The sequence below is a fragment of the Dermochelys coriacea genome, chromosome 5, assembly GCF_009764565.3.
Source record: "Dermochelys coriacea isolate rDerCor1 chromosome 5, rDerCor1.pri.v4, whole genome shotgun sequence".
NCBI classification, from domain to species: Eukaryota; Metazoa; Chordata; order Testudines; family Dermochelyidae; genus Dermochelys; species Dermochelys coriacea.
In genome coordinates this window covers 115,682,783-115,706,710 of record NC_050072.1, presented here as the reverse complement: position 1 = coordinate 115,706,710, position 23,928 = coordinate 115,682,783, and the positions used below count along the sequence as shown (strand labels likewise).

The 23,928-nt window shown below is 42.1% G+C and overlaps 1 long non-coding RNA gene across 3 annotated transcripts in view; it reads right to left on the bottom strand.

Moving 5' to 3' along the window:
• The window catches only part of LOC122460352, a 102,734-nt gene extending 80,400 nt beyond the window's left edge, over positions 1 to 22,334 (bottom strand). For 2 of the 3 annotated variants that reach the window (XR_006281606.1, XR_006281607.1), the window contains exons 1-3: positions 22,255 to 22,332; positions 12,181 to 12,235; positions 11,826 to 11,873 (exon numbers count right to left, since the gene is read on the bottom strand). This is a non-coding gene — a long non-coding RNA (uncharacterized LOC122460352). Of the gene's footprint in view, positions 1 to 11,825; positions 11,874 to 12,180; positions 12,236 to 22,254 lie in introns of all 3 variants that reach the window. The other variant, XR_006281608.1, reaches the window with a different exon arrangement.
• Between the last annotated feature and the right edge of the window lie 1,594 nt (positions 22,335 to 23,928).

Below are 23,928 nucleotides of genomic sequence, written 5' to 3'. Positions count from 1 at the left end.
GCCACCACCAAACGTCTAACTGGGTTTATTATTGGGAAAGAGTAATTTGGAAACGTCTTTCCCCCCAAAATCCTCACCAATTTGCATAGGTGACCAATCCTTCCACCCCCCTTCCTGGGGAAGGTTTGACAAAAATCCTCACCAATTTGCATAGGTGACCACAGACCCAAACCCTTGGATCTTAAGAACAATGAAAAAGCATTCAGTTTTCCTAAAAGAAGAATTTTAATAGAGGAAAAAGTAAAAAGAATCACCGCTGTAAAATCAGGATGGTAAATACCTTACAGGGTTATTAGATTCAAAACATAGAGAATCCCTCTAGGCAAAACCTTAAGTTACAAAAAGACACAAAGACAGGAATATCCATTCCATTCAGCACAGCTTATTTTCTCAGCCATTTAAAGAAATCATAATCTAATGCATATCTAGCTAAAATACTCACTAAGTTCTAAGACTCCATTCCTGTTCTGTCCCCAGCAAAAGCATCACACAGACAGACCCAGTTCCTTTGTTCCCCCCCACCTCCAGCTTTGAAAGTATCTTGTCTCCTCATTGGTCATTTTGGTCAGGTGCCAGCGAGGTTATCCAGCTTCTTAACCCTTTACAGGTGAAAGGGATTTTCCTCTGTCCAGGAAGGATTTTAAAGGTGTTTACCCTTCCCTTTATATTTATGACAGTGCTATTTACAACACTTATTTTCACATAATAGAATATTTAATTCTCCACTTGGGTCAAATTATTTTTAGCATCTGAAAAAAATGCCGCTTTCAAATTTAGGGGCATCCAATTCCACCTGTTGATAATCAAATCAGCATCTAGAGCTCAAATGGATATTTGCTTAGCTAGGGAATTTCACTAGCTCACTGAAGTGTGCACATTTGAAAATTGGTCTGAAGGTGTGTTATGCACCATTAATCCCAGGATTCAGGCTGAAGACATGGGCAACGCTGTTTTAGGGAATGTGTATCCAGGAACTGCTGGGTAACCAATACCAAGGTGCCTAACTGTGGAAATGGGGAATAAACTGGATATAGATCTCACTCTCTACCGTAGTCATTTCTACCATGCCAATCACTGTAATATCTCATGATGCTGGGGGCATGTGACTTTTGATGGTTAGGGAGGTCCTCTTTTTCAGATTCTTTCTACTGTGAAAGGAAGGGCAATACACTTAACAACAATTGCAGTCACTTCATCCCTCACCCTCTAACAATGCCCATGTGGAGGAGGGGTAGGGGCAGAGAAAAAAGATGTCAGGGTTTTGTTATAATATTCACAGTCCAACTCTGAATGCTCATCTCCAGCTACAGACCTGCCTCCACCTCTCAATCTAAACATCCAGTCCATCTGTCCCCATTGTCACTTATAATTTTTTTAGTGCTAACATAGCCAATTAGACACTGAAAGCAAAATATGTAATTGAGAGTTGGGTTGAGCTTTTTTTTTTCCTCCCTCTTCCTTTAGTTCCAACTGAGAACTTGCTCTAAGGCATTTGTTGAAATTGTTGCTTTTAAGTTTGCTTTGTGAAGAAGGATTTCATGACTCCTGACCCCCAGAGGGTTGTTCTTTGACCTACCACTTTTCTCTGCCATCTGGCATGTTTACTTGAAGTAAACGTGTAGGGTCAGAGGCCAAGACAGACATGTGGAGGGACAGCTTTGTCATAAAAGCAGTGAAGAATGAGTGGGCACTTCTGACTATAGCCCTGTGTATTTTGTTCAGCTGCTGAACACAGTACGGCGAGGTTGGTCAGATGGCTGAAAATAAAATAAAAAAAGGAAACCAAACAGACAAGCAGAACTGTAGAATGTACAATGCTGGGCTTTCAGTCCCTGTTGTTTTTTCCTAAGCCCTTTCTGGACACATTTCTAAACAATATGTTACAAGAGACAAAGCGAAAAACCCTGTTCTTTATGGGCCCTAATTGATACATTGTACAAAAAGACTGGTGATAGCCTAAAGGCGTTGAATCACTACGATTACAGATAGGCAGGGTGGAATAAGAGGATATCAGGGTTCCAGCTGTCAGGTCATTATTTGTTTACATCCAAAACTCAAATTTAGGCATTTAAAATAAATAAACTATTTAGGCATAAAATAGTATGATGAGACTTACAGGAAGGGAAAAAAGCAAAGGAAAGGTTGAACACAATGTGTTCCGTTAAATGAGGCTATTCCGACAGAAAAATAAGAACTCTTGGGAAGGGGACAGAGGGGGAGCGTTTCCTCCTCCATTTTTGTTTTGTGATGTCTCTCATGAATCAATCACGGATTTTATGCAAACGTTTCTCAGTAGCGCCTTAACCTATCACCTCCTTTTACAGCTCGTTCCTTTAAAAACACCACCCTCTCCTTCTTGCAACACACAAAGCTTGCTTCTCCTTTAAGAGACTGTAGTAAAGACAGTGCCATGTATTTCTCTGGTTTCAGAGTAGCAGCCGTGTTAGTCTGTATTCGCAAAAAGAAAAGGAGTACTTGTGGCACCTTTGAGACTAACAAATTTATTAGAGCATAAGCTTTCGTGAGCTCCGATGAAGTGAGCTGTAGCTCACGAAAGCTTAGGCTCTAATAAATTTGTTAGTCTCTAAGGTGCCACAAGTACTCCTTTTCTTTTTATGTATTTCTCTGGGTTTAAGGAAATCGACACAGCCAGTTTTAGAGAAACAGGTCTTCCTGAAATGAGAACTCTCTGCTGTGATGATGATACAATTTGATGGCAGCGGTTAAGGTGAGAAGGAAAGATTGCTCTGGATCCTGAGAGGCAGCATGATATAGTGGATAAAAGATGGGTATGGGGACAGGAGACCTTGATTGTAGTCCTAGCCCTGGCACAGATTTGCTGTGTGACCTTGGATTAACCTCCCTGTTTCACATTCTCCTTGTGTAAAATAAGGATAAGAATGCTTACCCATCTCAGAGGATTGTTGTGAGGGTTCGTTAGATAGGGTCAGACCTCTTCAGACCATAGTATGACCCTCATAGCAGGGCTAGAAGGGGAGTAAAACTGCTCCCTGCACTGCGTCCCTGCATCTTGACTTGGGCTCAGGGTAGGAGGGAGCAAGACTGGGACTTCCCTACCCAGGCAGGAGGGCAAGAAGTTCAAGTCAAGGCACTGCTATCCAAAGCAACCCACCATCAAAGCTGCAAGGCACACAAGGGAAAATAAAGTGCACCCAGTAAACGAAAGGTACAAATTACTTCCCTCTGGGTCTGGAAACCATGAAGGACTCTTCTGGAAGGACTCTTCTGGAAGAAGCACATTGCCCTTTGCACAGTGTATTGAGCAAAGAAGAAAGGCCTCTAGGGGGGGCCTCTATGGAGAAAAATCCTTTGCCTAAAATTACCCTGGCCAATTTTCGATGAGATCTAAAGCTGACCACAGTGCATCTAATTCACAAGCTAATACTATCATATTAATTTGCAGTTGTCAAAGGATTCAAACTGTCATTCATAGGAAGGAACCTTACCGTGTGAAGTTCCTTTCATCTATATTTAATATGGTAGCTCTATAAAACAGTTTGTAATGAATCCAGACTACAAATAAGAAAAAGTTCCAGCTTGAGATTCTATCAAAATTTCCTTGGAAACAAACCAACCTAGTAAAAAAATACAAACAACCCCTAGCACTAAATGTTTCATCTTCATTAGCCTGAATTTTGTTTTCGCTGGAAGGGAACAACATATTCCAACTCTCCTGAGTTAAGACCCAGATCTCAGACTATTTGCCTCCCCATAACTCCCTTTTGCACCTGCTGGGTAATATGGTTTTGTAATCAGTAGAGATCACCTACAATTGTTCATTTTGGGGCTTGGGAGGGAAATTAGTCATCCAAAAAAACAAAAAAGAGCCACCGTGGCTAAACAACAAAGCAAAAGAAGCAGTGAGAGGCAAAAAGGCATCCTTTAAAAAATGGAAGTTAAATCCTAGTGAGGAAAATAGAAAGGAGCATAAACACTGGCAAATGAAGTGTAAAAATACAATTAGGAGGGCCAAAAAAGAATTTTAGGACCACTTAACCAAAGACTCAAAAAGTCATAGCAAAAAAAATTTAAATACATCAGAACCAGGAAGCCTGCTAAAATAACGAGTGGGGCCACTGGATGATCGAGGTGCACTCAAGGACGATAAGGCCATTGTGGAGAAACTAAATGAATTCTTTGCATCGTTCTTCATGGCTGAGGATGTGATGGAGATTTCCAAACCTGCTCAAGTCTTTTTAGGTGACAGATCTGAGGAATTGTCACAGATTGAGGTATCACTAGAGGAGGTTTGGGAACAAATTGATAAATTAAACAGCAATAAGTCACCCGGACCAGATGCTATTTACCCAAGAGTTCTGAAGGAACTCAAATGTGAAATTGCAGAACTACTAACTGTAGTCTGTAGCTTATCATTTAAATCAGCTTCTGTACCAGGTGACTGGAGGATAGCTAATGTGACACCAATTTTTAAAAAGGGCTCCAGAGGTGATCCAGGCAATTACAAGCCTGACTTCAATACCGGGCAAACTGGTTGAAACTATAATAAAAAACAATATTGTCAGACATAATTGAACATAGATGAACATAATTTGTTGAGGAAGAGTCAACATGATTTTAGTAAAGGAAAATCATGCCTCACCAATCTACCAGAATTCTTTGGGAGGGTCAACAAGCATGTGGACCAAGGGGATCCACTAGATATAGTGTACTTGGATGTTCAGAAAGCCTTTCACAAGGTCCGTCACCAAAGGCTCTTACGCAAAATAAACTGCCATGGGATAAGAGGGAAGGTGCTTTCATGGATCGGTAACTGGTTAAAAGATAGGAAACAAAGGGTAGGTATAAATGGTCAGTTTTCAGAATGGAGAGAGGTAAATAGTGGTGTCCCCCAGGGGTCTGTTCTGGGCCTAGTCCTATTCAACATATTAATAAATAATCTGAAAAAGGGGTAAACAATGAGGTGGCAAAATTTCCAGATGATATAAAACTACTCAAGATAGTTAAGACCCAGGCAGACTGTGAAGAGCTACAAAAGGATCTCTCAAAACTGGGTGACTGGGCAACAAAATGGCAGATGAAATTTAATGTTGATAAATGCAAAGTAATGCACATTGGATTGGAATGCATAATCCCAACTATACATATAAAATGATGGGGTCCAAATTAGTTGTTACCACTCAAGAAAAAGATCTTGGAGTCAATTGTGGCTAGTTCTCTGAAAACATCCACTCGTGCAGCGGCAGTCAAAAAAGTGAACAGAATGTTGGGAATCATTAAGACGGGGATAGATAATAGGACTGAAAATATCATGTTGCCTCTATATAAATCCATGGTACTCCCACATCTTGAATACTGTGTGCAGATGTGGTCACCCCATCTCAAAAAAGATATACTGGAATTGGGAAAAGTGCAGAAAAGGGCAACAAAAATGATTAGGGGTATGAAACCGCTTCCGTATGAGGAGAGATTAATAAGACTGTGACTTTTCAGCTTGGAAAAGAGATGGCTAAGGGGAAATATGATTGAGGTCTATAAAATCATGACTGATGTGGAGAAAATAGATAAGGAAGTGGTGTTTACTCCTTCTCATAACACAAGAACTAGGGATCACCAAATGAAATTAATAGGCAGCAGATTTAAAACAAATAAAAGGAAGTATTTCTTCACACAACGTACAGTCAACCTGTGGAACTCCTTGCCAGAGAATGTTGTGAAGGCCAAAACCATAACAGAGTTCAAAAAAGAACTAGATAAGTTCATGGAGGATAGGTCCATCAATGGCTATTAGCCAGGATGGGCAGGGATGGTGTCCCTAGCTTCTGTTTGCCAGAAGCAATGAACAATAGGGGATGGATCACTTGATGATTACCTGTTCTGTTCATTTCTTCTGGGGCAGTGGCCAGTGCCAGGTGTCGGAAGACAGGATACTGGCAGTGATGAGCTGCCAAAATCTTAACTGGTTCCCTCCTCACCTCATGAGGGGGTCGTTGCCCAGCCCCACCCCCCGGGACTCCTGCCCCATCCAACCCCCTGCATTCCTTGAGTCCCCCCCCGGACCCCTGCCACATCCACCCCCCTCCCTGTCCCCTGACTGCCCCCAGAACCGGGAAGGAGGGTCTCATGGGCCACAGTAGTGGGTGCCATCCCTAAGAGCCAGAGGCACCTACCGGGGGGGTGAGGTCAGCAGTCCAGGTTGTGCTTACCTGGGGCAGCTCCCAGGAAGCATCTGGCAGGCCCCTCTGGCTCCTAGGGGCGGGGGAGCGTAGCTGGCGGGGAGCGGGGAGAGCGGCCGCTCCTCCCACTGATCACATCAAAAGCGGCGCCTTAGGCACTGACTCTGTGGGTGGAGGACCCACGGGGAAAATGTGGTGGGTGCAGAGCACCCACCGGCAGCTCCCCACCCCACCCCTGGCCCCAGCTCACCTCCACCCCACCTCCGCCCCTGAACGGGCTGTCCCGCTCTGCTTCTCTGCGCCCCACCCCCACCCCCAGCTTCCCACCAATCAGCTGTTCGGCGGGAAGCCGGGGAGGGCTGAGAAGCAGGCAGTGGCTTCCTGCTCAGGCCCAGGGTGGCGGAGGTGAGCTGAGCCGAGGAGAGGTTCCCCTGCGCCCTCCCCCGTACCGGGTTACCTGCTGCAGCGCCGGCAGCCGCCCTAGTGCCTCCCCGCCCCAGCTCACCTCCGCCTCCCTGGGCCTGAGTGCGAAGCCGCCGTCTGCTTCTCAGCCCGCCCTGGCTTCCTGCGCGAACAGCTGATTCGCGGGAAGCCTGGGGGGGGCAGAGAAGCAGAACGGGGCGACGCGTTCAGGGGAGGAGGCGGCGGAGGCAGAGCGGAGGTGAGCTGGGGCCGGGGGTAGGGTGGGGAGCTGCTGGTGGGTGCTCTGCACTCACCTAATTTTCTCCTTGGGTGCTCCAGGGCTGGGGCACCCGTGGAGTCGGCACCCAAGGCGCCACTTTTGGCCGGTTAAATTTAGAAGCCCTTTTAGAACTGGTTGTCCTCGCGGAACAACCGGTTCTAAAAGGGCTTCTAAATTTAACAGCCGGTTCTTGGGAGCCAGTGCAAACCGGCTCCAGCTCACCACTGGATACTGAGCTAGATGGACCAGGCTTTATGAAAGCAAGTGAACAGTGGTTCTTAAGAGCAAAAACAAATATCACAATGGCTATGAGCTGCTAAGGGACTCGCTACATGTGGAAATTTACCAGCATAACTATACCAATGTAGTTATACCAGTATAACTCCTCATATGAACACTGTGGAGTAAGAATGTCCACATGGGGAGTTATACCAGTAGGACTCTACCAGTATAACAATGTTGGTAAATTTCCTTGAGTAGACAAAGCCCTAAGGGTCAACTGTGATGAGTGCTGTAGGAAAGCCTAGAAATAAAAATAAATACAAGGTGCTAGAAAACTACAATGTTTTCTAACAAACAAACAACACTACACTACACTACACTATTACTTCATTAGTATCACATAACTTGCCAATTTAAACTGATAATCAAAGCTGATCTCAAACAATTTCCCCACTACTGCCAAACTGGAGATCTTTTGGGGTTCCCTTCAGGGTTAATGACAGCAACTCCTTGAAGAATAGTAGGAAATGGAAAGATCAGTATTACTCACAATACAGACTTCACAAAACATTCCAGGAACCACGAGTCACTTGCTGAGGTCAATACATAAGTAACTTCTGCTTACCCTGGAATTGCATCAGTCTGCTTGTCTATGCAGCCCCAGCTCTGACAGACACACAATTAGACATAATGCCAGTGCCACTGGCACAGGATAACCAAGCCTGAATTTGGAAAGCAAAGGGATAATACCAAAATGGAGCAAGGGCTGCTGCAGCAGTGACTTTAATAGGAGTTTTACTTGATTAAGGACCACAGAATTTGACACATTGTGGGCATCAAGAAAGAGCCACAGGTATGTGCCAGGATTAATTCTGAAGCTCATCTCCAATACCACTGACAAAATGGTTAGCTTACAGGAGGGATAAGAAACCCTTCAGGTAGGTCTTCAGAGCTTTTTAAAGAACAGGTTTCAGAGTAGCAGCCGTGTTAGTCTGTATTCACAAAAAGAAAAGGAGTACCTGTGGCACCTTAGAGACTAACAAATTTATTAGAGCATAAGCTTCCGTGAGCTACAGCTCACTTCATCGGATGCATTTGGTGGAAAAAGCAGAGGAGAGATTTATATACACACACTCACACAGAGAACATGAAACAATGGGTTTATCATACACACTGTAAGGAGAGTGATCACTTAAGATAAGCCATCACCAGCAGCAGGGGGGGGGGGGGAAAGGAGGAAAACCTTTCATGGTGACAAGCAAGGTAGGCTAATTCCAGCAGTTAACAAGAATATCAGAGGAACAGTGGGGGGTGGGGTGGGAGGGAGAAATACCATGGGGAAAAAAAAACAGACTCCAAGGAGAGACTGCTGAATTGGAATTAATTTGCAAACTGGATACAATTAACTTAGGCTTGAATAGAGACTGGGAATGGATGAGTCATTACACAAAGTAAAACTATTTCCCCATGGTATTTCTCCCTCCCACCCCACTCCCCACTGTTCCTCTGATATTCTTGTTAACTGCTGGAATTAGCCTACCTTGCTTGTCACCATGAAAGGTTTTCCTCCTTTCCCCCCCCCCCCCGCTGCTGGTGATGGCTTATCTTAAGTGATCACTCTCCTTACAGTGTGTATAATAAACCCATTGTTTCATGTTCTCTGTGTGTGTGTGTGTGTGTGTGTGTGTGTATAAATCTCTCCTCTGCTTTTTCCACCAAATGCATCCGATGAAGTGAGCTGTAGCTCACGAAAGCTTATGCTCTAATAAATTTGTTAGTCTCTAAGGTGCCACAGGTACTCCTTTTCTTTTTTTAAAGAACAGCCTCCTACTTAACATTTAGGTGTAGATTCAACCATGAGTCATACTGGATTGCACTAGCATAGCCCAGAGCATGAGGCAGAACATCTGCCATCTATCCCTTCTATTGGTGATCTACAAGAGTGTCAGTGCCATTTGCACCTGTGGCTGTGAATCAAGCTTTTGCACTATTTTTTTCATTTGCAAACTGTAGTGAATGGAAAGCTGTTGCTTCTTCTACACACTGCTAAGCTCTATTCTTAGTGCACTGAATTCCAGTGATAAAGCAGAGAGATCAAACACAGAGAGCTGAGAGATTTGTGGAGGGAAAAAATCCTAGCGGCATTCATTTGAATTTTAAACAGAATTCACACTAGCCATATTCACAGCCCTCTTGTGTACTCTTTCCATGAAGATTCGTGCAATTGTTTGCACACTGAGCATTTGTACTAGTGAAATACATTAGGCTCATTTGTTTTAAAGTTCATGAAAGTAAATGCACCTTCCACAAGCATTCACACCAGGAACCTGATTTTAAGAGTGTTTCACCCATCCATCCCAGGACAGAAACAATACCATGGATTCAGCTGATCTATCATAAGTAGCTGCTGAAAATTCAAAGTGCAAGTCAGAGTTAGGAATGCACAGGAAGAAATTTGACTAATAATTTCAAACAACACATACATTGAAGAGAGTGGCAATCTGTTCATACACATGAATAAAAAGAGACACACAACTCTACATTATTTATTACAAGTTATTCTCTTGGCTCTGCCCATTCATTTGCATGCAGATAGATCTTACTATTTTGGATGGCCATTCAAATATATAGCCTACCTATTTATTTCTGCTTTTAAAATGTCCTCATCATCATTTATAGGCACCAATGATCATCTGGCCATGGTGATTTTTATAGCTTGATTTTCTGTCTTGCTTACTCTTCAGTCTCTAGCACGGTATTACAACTTGTCAAATAATAGGGTCATCATAGTACTGCACATGCTATAACAGCAGAGATGAACCTGCACCAAACACCTGATAATAAACTTCATTTTTCTAAAATGGACAAACAAAACCTTGAATCTGAATGCTCCCAGACTAGATGGTGCAAAATCCAGATTTAAATCCCAGCATTTGATTCTGCCCATTATAGAGAATGTTTGAGCTGCGCACTTGAGTCAAGACTTATATCCTAGGTTTTGAGTAAATTCCACATCTATGCAAAGGAAGCATGCATGTATGATACATTTGTGAAGCGTGTTTTGGTCCACTCTTTTGGCCAATACACATTGCAGATAACCTACTACTGCCATCTGCTAATTGAGTTATTTCAGTAGCTCAAGTGGAAGACCAGATTCCAGTGCTGAAAGTTCCAGTCTCAAAATCTGCTGACAGTCTGTGGTGAATGCTGTTACGCACACAGCATACTCTTGTGCATTCTTTACTCACTGTATGGAGATCAGAGTTTGGACACAACCCTTTTGGAATTAGTTGCAAAACTTTCAAATGAACCAGGCAAATGAAAAACAAATTCAACTAAGCCAGCTAGGTTTTGTAACTCTAATATTCTTTAATGCTGCTGGCACAAACTGGACAAACTGCCAGGGTATTGTCATCTACATGAGACAGCTATACATATCAGACCAACAATGCATCTTTAATCTTGTTTACATACAGAAGTTGCACTGGTTTAATTTAAATTAGTTTTCAAATCAAATTAGATAAACAGGTATAAACACCTTTGTAGACACTTTGATTTCAATTTAAAAATGGCTTATTCAGTTTAGCTTAAGCCTATTACTAATCAACTTTAACTAAAAGAAAATAAGCCTTCCTTTGGCTGAAATAAGTGTGCACACAAGTTTTTGAGCTGCTTTAATTAAATCAATTTAAAAATCGCAGCTTTAGTTCAATTGATGCAACATTGCATGTACACAGCCCAAAGACAAGTACTGTAACACATTACTGAGGCACCTACATCTCTTGTTAGAACTAATATGAACCCAGTTCAAAAATAAAAACAATGCAGTTGCAGTAATGCAGACAGAAGAGGCATCTCACACTCTTCTGAACCAACTCAACTGTTTGACAAAGAGGAATATAGATTGAAACCCAGAGTGCACAGTGTTGCCAAACAGAAAATTGAAAACAGACTTCATTGGGGTGTAGGACATCAATTACCAGAAAGATATTCTTGTAAACAAAGTATTACAGACCATGTCCACCTCCACCATGATTGTATGCACAGTCCACTAAACACACTGCAGAATAAGGCAGCTTTTGGATTAAAAGCTGAGCCATTTTGCGTATCATGGACAAAGTTTTATATATAATTTGCATGGATATATAATGTGTGTATGCAAATATGCACATACATTTTCATGGCTAATTGCCATTGGTGTGAACACAGTCATGGCAATTGCACGTGCAAATAACCAAGTGTATGTGCAATTGGCCATTTTCATACGGAGTTTCTATGAGGGCATTTACAAGTGGCAGTAACTGTGTGAGCAAATTAGTCGTGATTGTATACAGGTGCTTTTCGGAAGAACAGTAACACAAGCACTCCATATATGACTGTTGTATTAACATTGAGGAAACTATCGTGATTGGTGCTGCTGTAGAATCGAAGTTATATGTCGCAATAGGTAGCTTTTGTCACTGGCCAGTATGGGTGTGAATGCTACTGACCCACAATCAATCCACAAATTTAACTCGTTTCAGTAATACCTGCATGACCAGAATTCTTTTGACCAAATACTTTGATACCAATTATGTTTCCATGAGAAAACAGTTTCTTTACATAGCAGGAAAGAAGGCAGCGGCCATAGCACATACCCAAAAAGTGTGCTATTATAAATGTAAAGTGATCCTTCCCAGAATAAGGGGATGCTAATGGGTCTCTAGGAGACCATTGTTTCTGTGTACTGTGAGAGGCTAGTTAATTCAAGAAGCAAACAAGCCTACCTTATGGAGCAGGTCATGTCTGGCATTATCCTCAAGATGCTGCTACCTCTGGGGGATTCCAAAAGCAGGGATAAAAGATAGTACATGTCATGGATACAAAATATTTCAAATGGAAAACAATTAAGTGTTTGTTTTTATTTAATCATACTTCCATATATAGAATGTGTCTATCAGCCAGCCTGTAGGTACATTGACAATCAAAAACACCATTTAATATCAGCCAAAACTATGTTAGAGTAAGCAAAATAACTCCTCTTTCAAACCCTATACCATCTCTCCAATAACCTCCCCAAATAAAATCTGGGTAAAGCTGTAGTTTGAGAAACCTCAGAGTTGCCTGAGGAATAGCACATACCAGTAATCCAGTCTCCAGGCATCAAAAATAAGGATCACCCTTTTGAGGCTGGCATCTGAAAGAAAGGATACCGAACTCCTCAACAAGTGCAAGACAGATTGAAGCACTTTTGACTGCTGCTGTTCCCTGAATCCATAAACAGCTAAACATTCAACAGGATCCTTAGGGCTTGAACTGGGTTAACAATAGGTAGGCAAACTACTGAACTGAAGTAGTATCTATGACTGCCATCATATCGCCTGGTTCCCCTCAGCCAGCCAGCATTACTTCTGCCTTACCAGGATGCAGCTTTAACAAGCTAGCTAAGCCATACTCAGCCAGGCACTGGGAAAGCCAAGTAACCATAGGCCAATGGCCAACAACAGAGTATCATCTTGAAACTGATAACCCTGCAATGCAAACCATCTCAAAAGCTCCCTCAACACTTTGTATAGACAGTGAACAGAAGGGGTCAGACAACAGAGCCCTGTCAGACCTTCCATGAAAGAATACTCAAAGCAGATGAGCAGTCATCCATTGCTACCTTCCCACCTTTCATAAAGAAAAAGGTAGCCACGCAAACACAACTCCATCTACCCCTATCAGAATCTGCAAGCATATTAACAATACCATTTAGTCAACAAATCTATTGCATTCTCCATGTCCTGGGTACAAACATTCAAAAAATTGGGAGCCCACAAAGTATTAGTATCAAAGGAATCAGTGGAAAGAATTCTGGTCATGCAGGTATTACTGCAACCATATCCACCAAGGTCCCCCTGCACCCACACAGGTCTAGGTGCCGGATTGAAGCCCAAGCCTACGAGCACAATCACCATGATTTCAGTCATGCACACAACAAACTAAGGTTACATGGCTTATTGCCTGTTGTAAGCTGTTGCGGCTGAAAGTGGACAGATATATTCATAGGAATTCTCTTAAAAATCTGGGTTTTGAATAGTGTTTGCAGCAAATCTTCGATGGAGCTAAAAAACATATATAGTCAGGATATATTCTGCTACAAGTAGGTTCCCCCAGCCACCACTTTAATAAGCTCAACCTTATTTTAAAGTCCATCTTGGATAAAATGAGAACCAACTTCAGACCCACATTGAGCCTTCCCAGCCAAGAAAACTAGAGGGGTTTCCATTAATCACTGGTAGTACCAGAAACACCAAAGGGGGAAGGGAAGAATGGAGAGTGGCCCCATCTCCCCTCCACACTGGCTGATATACCCTTGTGTCTGTGCTCATAAGAGTGGATGCTACATCCTCTGAAATAGGTTTAGCAGCAGCTGCTTTTCTCCCAGACTGCTGAAGTGCCTCCCGTAAGCACAGTGTCTCTGGGAGCTTCTGCTGGACGTGGAGCAGAGAAATGATTTCAGTAGCATTGTCTAATTGGGGCTGTAGCTTAAAACCAAAATTTAGCTCCAGACCTTTTGAGATGCACCCATCACTTGTTTGAATCCACATACAGTACAGGTTAGGTTGGGCAAGCACTGAAGCAGTTAAATGCATGTTCTCTTTAGACTCAAAAATCTATTGATAGCTACAGGAAAGAGAAGGATGCTTAAAGAAAGTACAAGTATTAGAGAGACAGGACTCAGATTGCTATGGCTTCAGCCTTTTATCCCCCTTTTTCCAGTTTAAGAGGGGTTTTTATAAAAGCTATACCTATGTGTTCTACAATCCAAGGTTCTACATCAGAGAGACCTGTATTTCTGTGTTTTGAGTCCATTGCCACTTGGATAAACATTGTCCTTTTCATTGGATACAAGTCATTAAAGTCAGTAAACACCAAAAAAAGGAATAAAACAGCAACTTACATATTTTTAACAGCTCTGAGTTAGAACCAGTTCGCAATGGGGAAGTAGAACAGATGCTTGTTTCTAAATGGTAGAGCCTCCAACTGGGAATATGCCAGTAATAACTATTGCCATCTGTTTTCAACTGTTCTTTTTACCTAGCTCTCCTAGATTCATATTTGAATTCATAGCCATATATTTCCACTAGGAGGCAATGGGAACAGGGTAAGTAGGAATTCTCCCATGTGCTCTCACCTTTATTAAATAAGAACCCTCAGTAATTACTGATCTGCAAGATCTCTATAAAATGATAAATTAGGGGTAATTCTTCAAGGATAGTATCGTGACAGCAGTTGTCTCATAACTTTTCATTTCTACTCTCACATATTTCCCCTCCCATTTACTTTCTTTCCTGCTGCTCCGTCTCCTAATTTCTCTACAGTTAGCATATAAATGGGAAATTCTTACATTACAACTACTACTGGACAGACCAGATTCCTATGGGACTATGTTCACCCTCTCTGGAAATTAAGGACTCCACATAGACACTGAGGTCTGTTCACATGGAGTCACATGCAGGATTAGGGCCCCTGTATGCAGTCGGGGCTCATCAATGTATAAATCCCTCAAGATATATCATTTATTGTGCCTCTGCGTTCATACACTGTGGTTGCCACAGTGTCTAAGTCAGTAGAGCATTTACATGGCATAAGACAAGATATATCAGAGACTTTGTTTTTAGTATTAATTGCCCCAAATGTTTATTTAAATTCTTCAAATTCAATTTTTGTTAATTATCATTAGACCTAAAAATCTGCTTTTAAAAAAAACAACAACATTCTGACAGAGGTGGCATCCTTTTACCTCGGTTGTTTGCCACTGATGTGATGTAATCCACTGATCAGTGTTACAGGTCCCCCTCTGTGCCCAGTCCACAAAAGACATGGGTTTATTACAAGCCCAACTAAACAGCCTTGGCTCTTTCCCCCTTATGTGGGAGACACCATCTTGACTGATGCACCAGGGATTGAACTGGGGCCATAGCCTACGCTAAAAAGCCAACGCTGTGTAGGTGGTTGCTGTAACAGACTTGTATCCTCTGTGGTCAGGTGCAGAGGGGGCCCGGTAACACACACTCACCAGTGGTTTACAGTTGTACCACCAGGGACAGACTATTCAGGATGTTGAAAGCACCCTAACATGTCTGGTAAACGGCCTACTATTTTTTTAGTCTGATCTGTGGGATTAGTGACCAATTTAAAGAATGGTTTTACATGAATTACTGGCAATTCCAACTAATGCTATGTATCACGAGAAAGATGGGAGCCCCAGCTATCCAAAGATTTATACGCACTTTCTTTAAGGGTTGGTGAGAAAGATACTGGATATTAAATTTTTGTCATTCTGATTACCATCCTGCCTTTTCCCTCTGCAACTTCAGTTTAACCTGATTTTACGGGGCTCATTGTCACAAGACTTTTTGGAGCTAAAACAAATGCTGTCCACCATCCAAAACCTTGTGATGCCTTTTGTCCGCATCTCTCACTCTAGCAATTCACAAGAACCATGGCTGCTAACAGTCATGCCAGAATTTAACTGCAGGTCAAAGCAAGACTATAATCAGAAGGGCCTGGTTTTATGATAGAATTTTCAATACTATTGTTGTTACTGAATATTTAAGGGACACAATCAACTTTAAAAAAAAATCTGAATTTTTTTGCTCTCTAACGTCAGAAGTAATACCTATGAATAATATGATTGAAAGAGATCAGAGAAAAAAATATATTTCTCTCCAGTTCTTCTAGTATATTTTGTGCATTTGACAGCACAGCGTGTGTGTAGTTAGTTTCATTGTTTCCCCTGTGTCTGGTAAGTCAGTGCCCCATTGTTTGTGTGCGTCTTCCATGCAGAAACAGAGGAGAATAGATCATTTTAAAATGTAGAAAAGTTGAATTGAAGACCCACAACTGTCAGAGAGAGTCAGCAGTAGGTGTAGATTTTGTTGAGTAGACTTCAAGTTGATGATGTCCCTTTAAGCCAGGCAAAATACCTCAGTAGTTTCACAAAAGAAAAAGCAATGTTAATATTTTTAATTTGCTTGCAAATTTCCTTCCTTGCTTCCCTTTCCCAGGAAGATCTGAGAAGTCATCTGAGTCCCATACCTACCACCCACTGCCTAACTACAAACCTACCTACCTCTGACCCCCGCACATACCCCATTTTTGAGTTATTGCTGTGAAGTCTGAATTAGATTATAAACTCTTCAGAGCAGAGGCCTGTCTTTTCATTTGCTCTGTAACATGCTAGGGACAACTACAGTTCTGTATAAATAATAAATAAGTGCCTTTTCCACAGTGCAGAAGAGCACCCTCCACAATAACTATCATGGTGAACAATTTCCCCAAGTGTTACAGAAAAGTAATGCATCTTTCCCTGTAACTTTTGTATGGGCCTGATCCTCCAGGGAAAAGAGGGCCTCTTGAGACAAGCTGAGTGCCCTCACCTCCCACTGGTTCATATGAGTTGAGCATGCTTATCGCCTCTCAAGAAGTGTCCGATAGCTTGCAGGATAAAGTCCAATTTGCATCCTCTCCAACTGTACCCAGTTTGTAGTCACACTTCCCATTAGTATAACCAGGTGCAATGAAATCAATGTAGTTGACACCAATTTATACCAGTGATCAATTCAGGTCCACAGTATGTGTATTTCAGGCCAAATAGCTGGTACCTCCATAAATTCCCTAGTATCTAAATTTTAAAATGTACTTTCATAGTAGGGAATAGTAATTCCCTCCATGGCAGGGATTAGGGAGTGAAATTCTAATGAAATCTGATGTGACAGATATTGCAATCCCATGTGGTATCTTTTGGGGACTGTATTGTGTTAAGTTTATGGATCATTGTGGGCTAGGGATGGTATGCAACTCCAGAGGGAAGGGTTACCGCAATTCCTCTAGGAACTCAAACCAGTCTCTGTGTGTGAGGCGGGGAGGGACAAGGGTTATTAAGGTGAAACACTTATGTTGAAAACACCTCCAGAGTGGTACCCCCCATGGGAAGGCTCACATATACTAGTTCAAACTGGGTTTTCCAGAGACAAAACAGACAAAGAAAGGGCTTTTGGCATAAAAAGGATGTGTTTAAACTGACTGGGGGTCTTCTTTCTCATACAACAAACGGATGGAACCTTGTGTCTTAGGAGGACCCTAACCCTTGCAGAAGGGTTGGAAAGACTTTGGCCTACTAGGGTCCCATAAAACTGATGGATGACTTCTGTTATGTTTAGTGTGTATTTAAATCTGTTTTCATTATGTTTCCTGAGTTTTGCTTTTACCTTAACAATGAATATGCTTGCTTCTAAAGAGCTATGTCGTAACTGCTGGCAATAAACTGTTCATAGCCTTCAGAAAGCAAAGCACAAACACTGATCTTTAGGCACACTGGTTTTGTGAGGATATAGTATAAAATCCCCAGTCAGATAGGAATGGAACAAGGGACATGGTGATAGGTGGAGATCTGCAACCTAACTGGGAACTCCTGGAGTGAACCAAGAAGGGGCAATACAGGTGCAGTTACCTTGAATTATGACACCTCTGTTATGTCAGATGAGATGACCAAAGAGGTCCTTCCTGGATTTGTTTCTATGAACTTATATTGCAGGAAAATGCATAGTTCCAGTAAGTTAACAGACATAATTTTTCTGGAGTATCTCACTTGCTTAGAAACTTCAAGTATACCAAATTCTCTCTCTCAACTATTGGAGGGTACATTAAGGTGCATAGATACTACAAGTATTATCCCCTGGTTTTCATAATGCCTGCAAAGCACTCTGAAGAAAAAAGCATCAAATACTATTTTCAAATTTGAAATAAATCAGAATTATTTGCCACAAAGTACAAATAACTCACAATGAAGGTGAAGAACATTAAAAAGCTGCCTTGAGTACTCATGCCATCCCTTTAGAAGATACTGTTGAAGTAACAATGAAGCTTGGGGTTGAATCCTGCAAACTCTTAATACATGCAATAGTCCCAATGAGACTGAGTAAAACTATTCCCAGGAGTAAAGTTATTCATATGCATAAATCTTTGCAGGGCAGGGGCCTTACAGATTTTCAGAACACACTGGGCTAAAAAGACAATATTGAGGAACAATGATCTTTTGGTTAAGACACTAGACTGGGACTGAGGCGATCAGAGTTCAGTTTCCACCTCTGACTATGTATTGGGCAAAAGAAGTCTCTCTGTGCCTTAGATATCTCTCCATAAAATGGGAATAATACTTCATCTCTCCAACTCTTTGTCTTGCTTCTTTAGAGTGTAACCTCATTAGGGTGGGAACTCTCTCTTACAGTGGAAGCCTGAGCTTGCTTGGGCCCTCCAGACAACGCTGCAATATAACCAACAATTCACCATTCCTTGCTTTGATGTCATTGTTTCAGTGGTCAACAGTGTTAGATCCCATTTAATAACATAAAGCAAAAAATCCTGTTCCCTCCCTATTGCCATCTACCCCCCAAATGCACACACTTACACAGAGTGAATACCGAACCACATGCACTGTGAAGTGGCATCAATAGCTGCTCAGTGATTATCCAAACTACCAGGGCCAGACTTAGGGAAAATGGCACCATGGGTGAACTGGTATTTTGGTGCCCTTGGTCCTGTGGGTGTGGCTCCTCACTCTCCCTGCCCACACATACACACACACACACACACCGACCCCTAGGGGGGCAAGGAGGAACATTGAGGGGGTGAGCAGTATCTGTGTGCCACCACTCCACTCTCCGCACCTCCAGTTCCTCTGCCAGGAGAAAGCAGGGAGAAATCTGGGTGCCCCTCCCCCCCCCACACACACACACACACAACACTCCTCTGCCGGCTTGGAGCAGTTCCTGACACTACACTTCTGCGCCCCTTTGACCACTGGTGCCCCTGGGTGGTCGCCCGGGTGGCCCACCCCTAAGGCTGGTCCTACGAACTACCACCTCCCCTTCTACTCCTGGTAATTTGCCACATTTCCTCCCATGGAGCCAGACACAATCAACATGTAGCTTTATCAAGATGACTCTGACAGCTTTTACTGTACTATGTTTTTACTAAATGATTTTAGGGTGGAAAAATATATTAATTTACCTTTGTATGATAGGAGCAGATGACAGAAACATAAAGATTATGGAAAACTATACAACTGTAACTATTTCAACAAGGCTTTTTTTTCCCCCTCTCCCCCCTTTAAGACTAGAAACAGAGAAAGAGAGAACACAGACTGGGACATAAATTCTGAGCTCCCAATTTTTGTTCTCTTTGCACCTACTGTACATCCCCTTGCTTGGGCAAAATAATAGAGAAGAGAGAGAAAAATATTTCCTATTCTGATTACCAAGTTAGGATAAGCGGCAGTGAGTCCTGTGGCACCTTATAGACTAACAGACGTATTGGAACATAAGCTTTCGTGGGCGAATCCCCACTTCATCGGATGCAAGTTAGGAGAGAGGTTACATGTTGTTTTATCCAGATGCTTCTGACCACTGCATGACTCCTAAGAAAACTGATATAATACTTAAAGGTTAAGCACCACAAACAAATTTGCTTCATGATGGAAAAAATGTCAAAGAAAAGAATTAATTAAATGTGAAAAGATGTCCCTCTGTATCCAAAGTCTTACCTTGCAGTTACATCAAGATCTTACAGTTCTAAAATGTCACGTTCCTTTATTTAACCTTTTTAAAATAAAAAGAGAAAGAGAGAGCAAGAGGAGAAAAGGAAGAGCAGGCTGCACTTTGAGCAAGGTTAATAATAAGCAGAACTTTATTGTTGTGTAATATGTTCTTGACAATAAATTGTTGAATATCAAAAGCCAGGTACCACAGACCATAGTTGCAAACTATAAATGCGCAATGTGAAAAATACAAATGTTTAATGCCAAAGACATTTTGGCTCTGAGTTATCATATTCAGACGCTTTGTAGAACTTGGAAATTGTATAATAAACAAGGTGGGGGGAACCATAAAAAGCCTTAAAAGAAAGAATATGAAAGCTCCTTGAGGAATCTAAGTCTCTACCCTAATTCAATGGAAAATACATTTAAGGGGGGAAAACGCTTGACAGATGTAAACAAATCACATTACATTTCCCTCGAAATGTTATGCCATTCAAACCTTGGTGGGCTGCTTAAAAAGGGCTAATGCAATCCTTGAATAGATAAACAGGGGAATCTTAAGCATGAGTAAGGAGGTGATATTACCTATGTATTTGGCACTGGTGCAACTGCTACTGGAATAGTGTGTTCAGTTCTGGTGTCCACAATTCAAGAAGCAAGTTGATAAATTGGAGGGTTCAGAGAATAGCCACGAGAATGATTAAAGGTTTGGAAAACAAGCCTTGTAGTGAAAGATTCAATCTGTTCATCTTAACAACAAGAAGTTTAAGGGATGATTTGATCACAGTTTATAAGTACCTACATGTGGGAAACAGAAATTGAATAGAGGGCTCTTCAGTCTAGCAGATAAAAAGTATCAGAAGATCCAATGGCTGGAAGTTAAAGCTGGCCAAATTCAGACTAGAAACAAGCTTTTTAAAAAAAAACACAGTGAAGGAATTAACCACTGGAACACCTTTACCAAGGGTTGTGGTAGATTTTCCATAACTGGAAATTTTGAAATCAAGATTGGATGTTTTTCTAAAAGATTACTCTCAAATTCAAACAGGAATTCATTCAGGGGAGTCCTCTGACCTGTGTTATACAGAAGGTCATACAAGATGATCACACTGATCCCTTCCAGCTTTATAATCTATGAAAGCAGAATGCTTCTTCTGCCTCTACTAAAATTTAGAAACCCATAAAAAGGATCTGTCATGATGAGTAATATGTACTCAGCTGTGCAACCTTATGGGTGCAATTTTGCACATGTACATATCTAATCAGTAATCACAATGCCTGGTTAACAACAGAGATTGGTAAATTGCAAAGATACACATTACATCAGCCTCACATGATGATGAAACCAAGAACGCAAACTGATGCTGGGTTTCAGTATGGATCTGGCTGAAACCTAGTGAACTGACTGTCACCTTAGCATGGCAGTTCATGGCAAGCTACTGCATGAGGGCCATCTGGCCCTTGTGGGATCAGACCCTTATTGATTTTACAAAACCGTATTCAGAACTGGTTATTGTTCATTATTCAGAGAGTTAGCCTTAAAGTAAAAACATGAATTTCTTGCATTAATCCCTAATGCCTTTTGGGGGATGTCCTGCACCACTATCTAGAAAACCTCATAGTAACATATATCTATTAGTGAAGTGTGTAAACACTCTCTCCCAGTTCAGGAAAATTCACAGTGAACAATTTAACCAGACCCTGATATTCTCAGTGTTGCTGCCTAGAGCTGGCACTGCTTTTTCTATTACATACAATGGGTTATTTCTAAGACAGTGCTCTGTTAAAAAAAAAAGCAGCTTAAAATCAAAATAGGGAAGAGTCAGACAGATTGTGCATCCAGTATTGAGGGGGTGGAATAAATATGCAGGATACTAAACTTTGAAAAGTAGCTACTGAAATGAAACTGCTTTGTGACTAATTCTCGAAAACATTCTGAAAATGCAAACTTGAACTGAAATGATCAAGGTGAAGGCATCCAATGAAAGTTAGAACCAGTACAACAAATAATGGTAGCAGAAAGAGATACAGAATACGTGACAACAAGTTGTGGTGACAAGGTTATCTAGGAATGAATTTAGGGTGGCTGCATTATTTAAATTACATAAATTATGCAGATGCAGTAACACTCCTGGATAGGTCATCGGTGGGGACTGAACCAACTGGGACCTCTGTATCTAAAAGCATGAGTCTCTACCACTTGAGTTAAAGGACTATGTCCATCAGTTCAAGGACAGCAGAAGACTCAAGACCTCTGTACATTACTGGGCACTGAAAGAGGACAAAGCCATGTTGTGTGAGTTGCACAGACTATCACATGAGTGCCAACTTACAGCACAACCAGGCATTTAGCATATTCTACCTCATTTACAGAAAAATGATTCTATAAAGTTTCTAGAGAAATTTTACTTGAGCTTTTTTTTTTAAACCCTCTGTGACCAAGCAGGTCACAACAGACCATGTGTAAACCCAAGGAGACAACTGGTGCAAGGGTTGCTGTAACAATGTATGTAACTTGCATTAAACCTCTTTACTGAGGTCCTAATAACATTCTAAGGGTGAGATACAAAGGAAAACCTCTATCTTCCAACTCCTCTTATTTTGGAAAGTACACATTTGGAGATTCTTACCTGCATGCAACGTGTACTGTGTCTTTCTCTGGAGTCAGAGTGGCTCCATAATGTTTACAGCTAAGTGCTGAACTCCATTTTGGGTCAGGCAAGGGGGGCTTGTAAGAGCAGCTATTTATAATTTTATGTGGCACCACATGCTGTTAGGAATGTAAGGAAAGCAGCACTGCAGTGCCCCACTCAAGAATGGAAAACTGCCAATTATTATTTGGGTTGGTTTGTTTGGGGTGCTTTATTGGTGATGGCTTCTTCCTGGCTAGAAGGAGTAACATGGGAGAATGATTTAATGAGGTGGGGAAAATATATATGTACTAAAAAAAAAAAGTGGGGGACTGCAAGGAAAGGTAGAGGGAGCTGACTGGCTAGAACCAATGGAGAGTGGAACTTGGGAATGACAAAGCTAGTCTCCAACACTCGGAACTTGCTCCATTTTAAGGGCCCAATGAGCCCTAGAATTTGTTGCAGGGCAGGAATGGTCCCCGGGTGAGGAATTCTGCATAGATAAGGATTAGAAATGCTTAGATCTCAGATCAAGGGTTTTTAATGACTGTCTCCTTGTCCAAAAGGGGGTAATTAGGTTATACGTTTTTAGTATTGGAACTCTCTGAATTAAGATATACTTTTTATGGGCTTTCAAATTAAAAGTCCCTTATGCTGATACTAACGACAATGAGATCCTGATCATTTTTTGCCTTATCTCTCTCCACTGTATTTGAATCTATGACCCACATTTCCCATGCTACAATTGGAGTGTGACACACTCCACCTTCAAAGCCACGCTCCCAGTGCACAGATTTCAGAGGGAGAGAAAAAGGTTTTAGAAAAAAATGTTATTGCCTAAAACAGTTCCTATGATATTAAGGCACAATACCCAAGACTTTCTATGGTAAATGTAGTTTAGCCAACAAGAAACCCTTCCCAATGATCTAAAGCTTTTCTTTCTAGCCCTGCTGAGTCACAAGATATTTACTCCTGAGGGCATTCTGCGCCAAAAAATTAAGATTTCTGCACCAAAAAAATTAAAATTCTGCACACAATATTTTAAAATTCCTCAAAACTCTGCAAAAGGTATTTGTCAAATAAATGTGGAGGCTCCAGCATGTCATTGGGGAGCACAGGCCACTGGCTGCACAGAGGTAGGAGATCACTGTACAGCTTCCCTCCCACCCAGGACTCAGAGTCAGCGGTGAGGCTGCACCCAACCCTGACATAGTGCAAGGACCGGGCCTGCCCCAGAAACACCCCTGCTCAGCAAGGCAGGATCCAAGTGTGGAAGGGCTTAGTGTGGAGGGTTACAGGTGTGGGTGGAGAGGGGTCTGTGTGAGGCAATCTGGGTGCTGGCAACTCAGAGGGGGATCTGGGTGCACAGGGGCTTGTTGGAAGGTTTGGGGTGCAATTGGACTCTGCAGGGGGGTCCAAGTGAAGTGGTTGGGACTCAGCAGTGTGGGGATAGAGCTTGGCAGTGGAGAGGGGGTTCAGTGGGAGGTTCAGATGCTGGTGAGGTGGGGATCCAGGGGTAGATGGTTGTGGCTTTGTGGGGTGGGGCTCCAGGCACACGTGCTCAGAGGGATGGTCCAGGTGCAGAGGGAGTGGGGCTCATCAGGGGTGTTGAGGGTTGGCGGGAGGGTTTGAGTATGAGGGGTCTGGATGCATGGGGGTTGAGTGGATGGAGGA